The 11,688-nt window shown below is 45.4% G+C and overlaps 1 protein-coding gene and 1 long non-coding RNA gene across 2 annotated transcripts in view; both read left to right on the forward strand.

Moving 5' to 3' along the window:
* The window catches only part of POF1B (POF1B actin binding protein), a gene marked incomplete in the record, with an annotated part of 138,138 nt that extends 136,129 nt beyond the window's left edge, over window positions 1-2,009 (forward strand). The window contains 1 exon segment of the mRNA XM_073598127.1: window positions 959-2,009.
* Window positions 2,010-2,888: 879 nt separating this feature from the next.
* Window positions 2,889-7,308, forward strand: LOC141107413 (uncharacterized). Its single transcript, XR_012235893.1, has 2 exons — window positions 2,889-3,563; window positions 3,634-7,308. It is a non-coding gene; the product is annotated as an uncharacterized lncRNA (long non-coding RNA).
* The last annotated feature ends 4,380 nt before the right edge of the window (window positions 7,309-11,688 follow it).

Here is an 11,688-nt window from a genome sequence, read left to right on the forward strand (position 1 = left end):
CCACTTTGCACTACAAGCGCAAAGTGCACTTGAAATTGCACTGAAACTGCACTTGGAAGTGCAGTCGCTGTAAATCTAGGGGAAGATCTGAAATGAGGGGAAGCTCTGCTTATTTTATCATCCAATCATGTGCAAGCTAAAATGCTGTTTTTTATTTTCCTTGCATGTCCCCCTCGGATCTACAGCGACTGCACTTCCAAGTGCACTTTCAGCGCAATTTCAAGTGCACTTTGCGCTTGTAGTACAAAGTGGATTTGCCTTTCATAAATAACCCCCACTGTGTGTGTGTGTGTGTGTGTGTGTGTGTGTGTGTGTGTATATATATATATATATATATATTCTTTGGGATACAGAGTTTGTTAATGAATAAGTGGCCCCCTTATCCTGACCTAATCTAATGTAACTCATGCTGCAAGTCTTCACTGTCCTGGCACTGCCTGCACTTTATAGTCCCATAGACTTCTATAGAACCAGCTCTGTCTTGGGAATTAGCCCCATAGAAGTCTATAGGCCACCAATATGCAGACCAGTGGTAAGTATACATCTGTGGAAGGGAACAAGGGTGTTTTAGGTTCGGTCAGAGGAAGGGAAGACCCCAGTGGCTGCTTTGGCTCATTTAAACAGTGTGTTCCCTCTGTAGAAGCAGTGGAAGGGCTCCGCTGCTCAGAGAACACACGGCACATGCGCAGTGCTTGAACATGTCAGAGCAGCTGCTGGGGGGACACTTCTAAAGCCTGGCCTGTCCTGATTTAACGGGGGCAGGAGTTGTGTTTTTTTTTTTGGACACGCTAAACACAGCCTGCCGGCCTGGAGGGGGACATGAGCATCTATTTAAACATGCAATGTATTGGGGATGCTGAAATGCATGGGGGGGATTTTTTGAGTAAAATAACCATTTTAACTCCATTTCCATTTTGCGCTCTAAAACCATTTTTTTTTTTTTGTCTTTTTTTTTTAGGAGTGAACATTCCTGAGCGGGAACAGAGCGGTGACCGGGAATTGTCGTCCATCATTAGTCTGATAGCAAAATCCTCCAGTTTGTCAGTGTTGGCGGTCCAGTCCGTGTAACGGTCACGCACACAGCGGATAAACGCGGTGGGGGGGGGATGATTGCGCATCGGACATTGTATTGGGGATTTAAATGGTGTTTGGAGTCTTGTATAAGAAATGGTGACTTGTAGGAAGAATCTCTGTGCCAACCGGCCAACATAATAAGATTGAGTCCTAGAGGTAGAGACCGAACTCCAGGTCCCTTTTTATTCACTATAATTCGACCAGAACACAAACCTGCGTTTTATCCGGAGATTTTAGATCTCGACAAATGTTCCAGCGCAAATGTGCGCCATGTTATTGAAAAGAAAACATTACACTTTTTCCTTCCAAATTCTAAATTTACTTAAAACTCCCAAGTTTACCAACTTCTTTTTAAATAGTTTTCTATTTGTGTATATATGTTATAAATTCCAGTTTGGAATGGTGTAGTTATTGGTAGGAATTAGAAGAGCCCCCTCCCCCCGGGGATCTGATTTTAAAAAATTCGCTCTTTTGGATTTTGCAAAATTGACAGTTGACACAGCAATAGGTGCTTTTTTTTTTTTTTTTTGGATAGGGAGGGAGGTAAATTACCCTCAGGTGGGGTAGTGAGGAGGGGCGGGTGGGTGTATATATTCCCAGGTGGGGTATGGGGGATAAAGAGGAGTGGGGGGTATTTATATCCCCAGTTAGAGTGGAGAGGAGGGGGTGTAGACTATATACCTTTTTAGGTGGTGTAGTGAAGAGGGGTGAGGAGGGTATATACCTCCAGGTGAGGTAATAGTAAGGGGGGGGGTTATATAACCACAGGTGGGGTAGTGAGTAGCAGTGAGCAGAGTATATACCCTCAGAATGAGAAATAAGTGGGAGTGAGGGAAGTATATACCCTCAGTATGGGAAATACACTATATTGTCAAAAGTATTGGGACACCTGCCTTTACACACACATGAACTTTAATGGCATCCCAGTCTTAAGCTGGCCATACACCTATAGATTATCTGCAGATTTTCTATGGTTAGATAGAAAAAGTGCAACAGATCTCTCCATGTTCGCTAAATTGTGTGGATGGAGGAATCTCCCACTTTTTCCATCTAACCATAGAAAATCTGCAGATAATCTATAGGTGTATGGCCAGCTTTAGTCCGGAGGGTTCAATATTGAGTTGGCCCACCCTTTGCAGCTACAACAGCTTCAACTCTTCTGGGAAGGCCGTCCACAAGGTTTATGGCACAAGTGTGTCTATGGCAATGTTTGACCATTCTTCCAGAAGCGCATTTGTGAGGTCAGGCACTGATGTTGGACGAGAAGGCCTGGCTCGCAGTCTCCGCTCTAATTCATCCCAAAGGTGTTCTATGGAGTTGAGGTTGAGACTCTGTGCAGGCCAGTCGAGTTCCTCAACCCCAAACTCTCTCATCCATGTCTTTATGGACCTTGCTTTGTGCAGAGTGAAGAGTTGAAGCTGTTATAGCTGCAAAGGATGGGCCAACTCAATATTGAACCCTATGGACTAAGACTGGGATGTCATTAAAGTTCATGTGTGTGTAAAAGGCAGGCGTCCCAATACTTTTGACAATGTAGTGTAAGTAGGAGTGAGGGAAGTATATAACCTCAGGTGGGGTAATGAGGAGGTGGCTATATAACCACAGGTGGGGTGATGAGGAGAGGAGGGTATATAACCACAGGTGGGGTAATGAAGAGGGGGGTATATAACCACAGGTGAGGTAATGAGGAGGGTATATAACCTCAGGTGGGGTAATGAGGAGGGGGGGTATATAACCACAGGTGGGGTAATGAGGAGAGGGGGGTATATAACCACAGGTGGGGTAATGAGGAGGGTATATAACCACAGGTGGGGTAATGAGGAGGGGGGTATATAACCACAGGTGGGGTAATGAAGAGAGGGGGGTATATAACCACAGGTGGGGTAATGAGGAGGGGGGTATATAACCACAGTTGGGGTAATGAGGAGGGTATATAACCACAGTTGGGGTAATGAGGAGGGTATATAACCACAGGTTGGGTAATGAGGAGGGTATATAACCACAGTTGGGGTAATGAGGAGGGTATATAACCTCAGGTTGGGTAATGAGGAGGGTATATAACCACAGTTGGGGTAATGAGGAGGGTATATAACCTCAGGTTGGGTAATGAGGAGGGTATATAACCTCAGGTTGGGTAATGAGGAGGGTATATAACCACAGGTTGGGTAATGAGGAGGGTATATAACCACAGTTGGGGTAATGTGGAGGGTATATAACCACAGTTGGGGTAATGAGGAGGGTATATAACCACAGGTTGGGTAATGAGGAGGGTATATAACCACAGTTGGGGTAATGAGGAGGGTATATAACCACAGGTAGGGTAATGAGGAGGGGGGTATATAACCACAGGTGGAGTAATGAGGAGAGGGGGGTATATGACCACAGGTGGAGTAATGAGGAGAGGGGGGTATATGACCACAGGTGGGGTAATGAGGAGGGGGGTATATAACCACAGGTGGGGTAATAAGGAGGGGGGTATATAACCACAGGTGGGGTAATGAGGAGAGGAGGGTATATAACCAGAGGTGGGGTAATGAGGAGAGGGGTATATAACCACAGGTGGGGTAATGAAGAAGGTGAGGGGTAAGTGAGGTATATACCCTTAGGTGGTAATAATAAAGGGGTTGTTGCAGATCTAATAACGTTTCTCAGCATCAGGATTGTTCAGAATAATAATTGGTAACGTGGGCTCCATTTGTGCGGGCGATTACACGTGCTGCGATTTCTGGGTAGCAGGGAAGGGTATTGGGAGAGGAAAAGGGTAGATGGGTAGTGGGGGGGGGGTATTGGGGGATGAATCAAGTAGATGGGTAAAGGGAGGAGGTTATTGGACAGATCTTTTCCAGCATCAGTCAAGCTGCGGCTCCACCTCCTCTGGGGCGGTGCGACTCGGCTGCAGCTCTCTGCCCATGTGTGCGCACGGCCCTCCCACCAATACACCGGACTGGAGCCGACACTGAGAAACGGATGTGACATTTTGTATTATATTTTGTGTTTTCCTCTCTGTAAAACTTTTCATGAGCCATTTTTTTGCTGTCTATTTTGTAGCAATCCTGCTTCCCAGCAGAGTCCTGTCCCCCGATCTCCCACAGAGGGGGGGTCATCCACCTGGAGACCCCTGACGGGACCTGCTGGGCCGGGGGGCCTGGACTGGCTTAGGGTCTCTTATTGTGTATATTAGACTTGGGGATGGATTTATTTTATGTTATGCCTGTTGCATGAGGTTTTTATTTTTATGTATCTCTAAGCTGAAAGTTCAAGCTGCTCTACACATGGAGCATGAAATCCATTCACAAATATGTTGGGCGAACGGGGCGGGGCCGCTAAGAAGGCGCACAGCAAGTACAGATGATGTCAGAACTTTTCATGTCATGTCCCAATATACAGCAACAGTATCTTTTTTTTTTTTTGTTAGAAAGGTTTCATCTTTTATCAATTAAATGTCCTCCTTAACCGCTTCAGCCCTGGAAGATTTTACCCCCCCTTCCTGACCAGAGCACTTTTTGCCATTCTGCACTGCACCGCTTTAACTGACAATTGCGCGGTCGTGTGACGTTGCACCCAAACAAAATTGACATCCTTTTTTTTCCCCACAAATAGCGCTTTCTTTTGGTGGTATTTGATCACCTCTGGAGTTTTTATTTTTTGCGCTATCAACAAAAAAAAAGAGCGACAATTTTGAAAAATAAAAACGCATTTTTTTTACTTTTTGCTATAATAAATATCCCCCAAAAATATATAAAAAATGTTTTTCCCTCAGTTTAGGCCGATATGTATTATATATATATATATTTTTGGTAAAAAAAAAAAGCAATAAGCGTATATTGATTGGTTTGCGCAAAAGTTATAGCGTCTACAAAATAGGGGATAGTTTTATGGCATTTTTATTATTATTTTTTTTATTAGTAATGGCGGCGATCTGCGATTTTTATTGGGACTGCGACATTATGGCGGACACATCGGACACTTTTGACACATTTTTGGGACTATTGTCATTTATACAGCGATCAGTGCTATAAAAATGCATTGATTACTGTGTAAATGACACTGGCACTGAGGGGGTTAAACACTAGGGGGCGATCAAGGGGTTAAGTGTGTCCTAGGGAGTGATTCTAACTGTGGGGGGGATGGGCTACCACTGACATGACAGCGATCACTGCTCCCGATCACAGGGAGCGGTGATCTCTGTCATATCACTAGGCAGAACGGGGAAATGCCTTGTTTACATAGGCATCTCCCCGATCTTCCGCTCTGTGACCCGATCGCCACGAGATCGGCGGACATCGAGTCTGCGGGACCCGCGGGCGCAGTCACGCTGTACGTGCCACACGCGCGCCTGCTATCCCTGCCTCTTAAAGGGGACATACAAGTACGCCCATTTGCCCACCGCTGCCATTGTGCCAACGTATATCGTCATGCAGCGGTCGGCAAATGGTTAAGGATGACCCCCTCTCAGCCTATGCAGGCAGTGATTTTTGCCTAGACTAAGATCCCATACACACTATTAGATTTACTGCAGATTTTTGTCTTCAGATTTACCAAAACCATGTAGTGCAAGGGCCTGCAAGATTGCATACACATTGAAACTCTCAAGGTTTGACCTCCATATTATATGGTTTTGGTAAATCTGAAGACAGAAAATCTGCAGAAAATCGAATAGTGTGTATGGGGGTCTAAAGGCCCGTACATACGATCGGACTTTTTGACAACAAACATGCAAATTACCTGTTTTAAGGAAGATTCCGACCGGACAAACTTTTTTCGGTTTTCACCGGACAAATGTTCGCTGTGCAAACAGACAAACTTTCCGGCAACAAAAGTCCTAATGGTGCAAAATCCTATCGTGTGTACACAAGTCCATCGGACTTTAGTCCAAAAGTTCAAACACGCAGGCTCAGAACCAATGCAAAAGATCAGACAACAATACAGAAGTTGACCAAAGGGTGGCGGTAAAGAGCTGAAAAACCACGTGATCTGTTGAAAGTTGGCTGAAAAAGTCCTGCCGTGTGTATGCAGACCAAGTTCACGGTCAATGCCCTTTGGGGGCGGAAATCCACGGAAAAGTTTGTTTGAAGTCCGATCGTGTGTATGAGGCTTAAGACTTGATCATCCTTCAGCTCCAGGCAGTGACTTTACCTAGGCTGAGATGAGGCCATTCTAAAGCCTCATACACACGATCGGACTTCAAACAAACTTTTCAGTGGATTTCTGTCCAAAGGGCGTTGGCCGTAAACTTGGTCTGCATACACACAGCAGGACTTTTTCAGCCAACATTCACCAGATCACGTGGTTTTTCAGCTCTTTCGCGTGATCTGGTGAAAGTTGGCTGAAAAAGTCCTGCCGTGTGTATGCATTCCAAGTTCACGGCCAACGCCCTTTGGACAGACATCCACGGAAAAGTTTGGTTTTTCAGCTCTTTACCGCCACCCTTTGGACAACTTCTGTATTGCTGTCTGATCTTTTGCCTTGGTTCTGAGCATGCGTGTTTGTACTATGGACTTGTGTACACACAATAGGATTTTACACCATAGGACTTTTGTTGCCGGAAAGTTTGTCTGTTTGCGCAGCGAACATTTGTCCGGTGAAAAACGAAAAAGTTTGTCCGATGGAGCGTACACACGGTCGGATTTTTCCGTAAAACAGGTCATTTGCATGTTTGTTGTCAAAAAGTCAGATCGTGTGTACGGGCCTTTAAACTCCATTCATTGACTTTTACCTAGGCTGAGATGATGTAATGAGTCTGCTGCAGGCAAAAGGAAGCATTTCCTGAATCTCATCTCCCCCCCCCCCCCCCCCCAGTGATCAGACTGTACATTGTAACTTTGTAGCCTGTCAACAGGGGCTGATCTGTGTCAGACATTTGCACGGGCACGATTGTGCCATCTTTGAGCCGGCATCCCACTCCGGGAGGGTAAATGGCGACCCTGGACGATGCCTGAGCAGAGATGGCGCCATCCTTCTGGAGAGGAAAGCAGATGAAGGCATTGTCATATACTGTGATCTGTGTGAGAGGTAATAAATACCTGGGAGGGTTACACTGACACGTTGCTTGGTATTACGATGCACTTAACTTTGTGAAAATACAGTATATCTCCTGCGAGGTCCTCTATGACTAGCCCGTTCTCTTCCTTCTCAGTAGTGGTGTATATTTTCTGTAAACTGCTGTATTTTTGTAGGTTATTATTACTAATGTTTAAAAGCTGTGCGGAATAAAGACGAATACAATTCTAAAAACAGAGACCTGGGTGTCATTACCGAGGAAAGAGAATAAAACTAAGAAGGATAAAACTCGGCTGTAAGAATCTCGCTTTGAATTTAGAATGTCAGCTCCGGGGGGTAGAAAGAGCGACTCCAGACACCGAGGAAACAACTAACACTCTCCAGCAAACACTGCAACTGTGCTAGAGCTAAAAACATCCCCCCCCCCCGCCGATTACCTTCATCTGAGTTCTGTATAATCCACGGGAGCCAGAATCGAAACGACTGGCCGATCACCTGACCACTGTGATTGGTTGTCACACGTTTGGGAGTTGGTCTCACCAACTACCAATCATTAACGAGGACCGAGAGCTGTCTCTCACAACTTTGGTCTGGGAGCGCACATTCAGCACAGAAACGTTGACCGCCCAATGACGCATGCGCGCGTGTTAACCGCTTCGGAAGATTTACTCCACCCCCCCCCTCATGACCAGGCCTTTTTTTTTTTGCGATACGGCACTGCGTTACTTTAACTGACAATTGCGCGCTCGTGCGACGCTGTACCCAAATAAAATGTATGTTTTTTTCCCCCTCCACAAATAGAGCTTTCTTTTGGTGGGATTTCATCACCTCTGCGGTTTTTAGTTTTTGCGCTATAAACAAAAAAAGAGCGACAATTTAAAAAAAGACAAAACAAAAAACAATATTTCTTATTTACTGCTATAAAACATGTCCAATAAAAAGATGGAAAAAAATCTAATTTCTTCATCAATTTAGGACAATACAGTGGGGGGGGGGGGGGATTAATGATCGTCTCCCCTGCAGATTGTGTAAGTTTGCCCACCTACAAAGAAATGAAGGGTCTATCATTTTTATCAGAGGTGTATTTTATATGATAGAGACAGAATATCAACCAAAAATCCAGAAAAAAAAAAACCACACATGATACAATTGTTATAAATTGAGTTGCAGTTCAGCGAGTAGAATAAGTTTTTGATCCCCAAGCAAAACATGACTTAGTACTTGGTGGAGAAACCCTTGGCAAGCACAGAGGTAAGACGTTTCTTGTAGTTGGTGATCAGGTTTGCACATCTCAGGAGGGATTTTGGATCCACTCTCCTTTACAGATCTTCTCTAAATCCTTAAGGTTTCTTGGCTGTCTCTTGGTAACTCAAGAGCTTCCTCCATAAATTTTCTATAGGATGAAGGTCTGGAGACTGGCTAGGCCACTCCATGACCTTAATGTGCTTCTTCTTGTGCCACTTCTTTGTTGCCTTGGCGGTATGTTTTGGGTCATCATCATGCTGGAAGACCCATCCGTGACCCATCTTCTGTGTTCTGGCTGAGGGAAGAAGGTTCTCATCCAAGATTTTACAATACACGGCCCCGTCCATTGGCCCCCCCAATGTGGAAAAGTCGGTCTGTACTTTTAGCAGAGAAACAGCCCCAAAGCATCATGTATTCACCTCCGTGTTTGACTGTAGGGATGGTGTTCTTGGGGTCATAGTCAGCATGTTCCTCCATGTTCCTCCAAACATGGCGAATCGAGTTGATGCTAAAGAGCTAAATTTTGGTCTCATCTGACCACAGCACGTTCTCCCAATCCTTCTCTGAATCATTTAGATGTTCATTGGCATGACTGTACATGTGCCACCTTGAGGAGGAGGACTTGCTGTGTTTGGAGGGAGAAAAATGCTGACTATGACCCTAAGAACACCATCCCTACAGTCAAGCACGGAGGTGGAAACATGATGCTTTGGGGCCGTTTCTCTGCTAAAGGTACAGGCCGACTTTTCCGCATTGAGGGGCCAATGGATAGGGCCATGTATTGCAAAATCTGCAGGAGATCAAATAATTATTTTCCCCACTGTATGTATTCTGCTACATATTTTTGAATCTTTTTTTTTTTAAAAACCCCAATAAGCGTATATTGATTGGTATAGGCAACAGTTACAGCGTCTACAAAACTATGGGATATATTTACGGATTTTTTTTTTTTTACTAGTAATGGCGGCGATCAGCAACTTATAGTGTGACTGCGACATTGCGGTGGCCAAATTGGACATTAATGCCTCGTTTCCACTGAGCGGATCGGTTCGGGTCGGTACAGTTTGAATGGCCTAGAATGGTCCGGTCTATTCTGGTGAGCGTTTCCACTGCAAGTGGGACCACAAGGGGCCATACAGGGTTTAGGAAAAAATGCCTCAGCCTAGCACAGCAGAGGGTTTTCTGTCAGCCAATCAGTGGAATGTATCGTAGCTCCGCCCTAACCGAACCGTTCCATTTTCTATGGCCCCACATCTAAAGCAGGACCCTGAATGGAGTGGTTCGGTTGTATGGGCCGCTTTCATAATGGAAACACCCAAGATAGCGTACCGTACCGTACCGAACCGATCCGCTCAGTGGAAACGAGGCATAAGTGACACTTTTTCTGGGACCAGTGACACTAACACAGTGATCAGTGCTAAAAATATGCACTGTCACTGTACTGACACTGGCAGGAAAGGGGTTGACATCAGGGGCGATCAAAGGGTTAAATGTTTTCCTAGGGAGTAATTACGAACTGTTGGGGAGGTGCTTGTACTGTGAGAAGGCAGAGATCCGTGTAACTGCTTAACAGAAACACAGGATCACTACCTTCTATCTATCTATACATTTTTTTCTATGTAGCTTATTCAATAAATATACTATATATTTACTGAATACACTAAGGGAAGACTATATATTATACTGGTGGTCCTTACACAAGAATGGGGGCCCAGGGACTGTTATGCCTGATCTGCTGCTGCGTACACTTGACTACAGCAGTCAAAGAGATATCTTCTCAGATTCAACCAATAATAAAAGGCTGTAGACAGCCAATCAGAGGCTCAGGCTGTGAGTGGAGGAACCCTGTACATTTTCACAGCCACAACACATACAGTCAGTATATGGGACCAAGGGAGTCCAGTGTACAGATTAGTATGGGTGATTGGTGTTGTAAAGATCACCCCTTGCTGGCACCTTGGGAGCAGACAAGAATCAGGTTTGTCCAAGAGTGAGCACAGAAGGAAAGAAGTCATGGGGGGTGGGGGGGTTGGGTGGTGGGCTTGGTCCTAAGGACTCTGCAGGTCTTCTGTTTACCAAACTAGGTGCAAAAGCTGCCATAAGGGGGAACAGAGGATTATTTTCCCATCGGCATGCAGGAGAGATAAGCAGCCAAAGAGAAGGATGTGCAGGCCTGCACACTGGCAGCGAATCCCTGGGCATGGAGGACCTGCTGTAACTCCAACTCCAAGAATTGATAGTCAGCCATAATATTCATTGATATTCCCGAAATTCTAGATGGAGAGACAACACTAGCTACAACATCCTACCCCCTGGGGCTCCCAAGGAGGGGGGAGCAATGCCCCCGCTTTAGTTTAGAGGCCACCCTCCTAGGGTAAGGTCTGCTTTGCCTTCCAATGAACTAAGACAACCTCCCCCCCTAGGGCTCCCAAGGGGAGTAGCAATGCTCCTCTGATTTCAGGTTAAAGTCTATCCTCCTAGGTGAGAGGGCTATACCCCATAGGTTAGCTTTGTCCACTAGTGAACTAGGACATCTTACCCCATAGGGTGAGGAGCAATGCTCCTCTGTTTTGGGTTATAGTCCACCCTCCTAGGAGCAGGGGCTATACCTTGGCGGTCAGCTTTGTCCACTAGTAAACTATGACCTCCTCAGTAAGCATGTACTGGAAATGGAGCGAGTACGAAGAAGGGCAACAAAGCTAATAAAGGGTCTGGAGGATATTAGTTATGAGGAAAGGTTGCGAGCACTGAACTTATTCTCTCTGGAGAAGAGACGCTTGAGAGGGGATATGATTTCAATTTACAAATACCGTACTGGTGACCCCACAATAGGGATAAAACTTTTTAGCGAAAGGGAGTTTAACAAGACTCGTGGACACTCATTAAAATGAGAAGAAAAGAGGTTTAACCTTAAACTACGTAGAGGGTTCTTTACTGTAAGAGCGGCAAGGATGTGGAATTGCTTTCCACAGGCGGTGGTCTCAGCGGGGAACATCGATAGTTTCAAGAAACGATTAGATAAGCACCTGAATGACCGCAACATACAGGGATATACAATGTAATACTGACATATAATCACACACATAGGTTGGACTTGATGGACTTGTGTCTTTTTTCAACCTCACCTACTATGTAACATCCTACTCCCTGGGAATCCCAAGGGGAGGAGCAATGCTCTTCTGTTTTAGTTTTAAGTCCATCCTCCTAGGTGAGAGGGCTATCCCCCAGAGGTCTGCTTTTTTCCATTGGTGAACTAAGACATCTTACCCCCTAGGGGCTCCCAAGGGGAGGAGCAATGCTTCTCTGTTTTAGATTAGAATCCACCCTTCTAGGGGCAGATCCTATACCCCTGAGGTCTGCCCTGTCCTC

Source organism: Aquarana catesbeiana, linkage group LG09 (assembly GCF_042186555.1).
Source record: "Aquarana catesbeiana isolate 2022-GZ linkage group LG09, ASM4218655v1, whole genome shotgun sequence".
Taxonomy (NCBI): domain Eukaryota; kingdom Metazoa; phylum Chordata; class Amphibia; order Anura; family Ranidae; genus Aquarana; species Aquarana catesbeiana.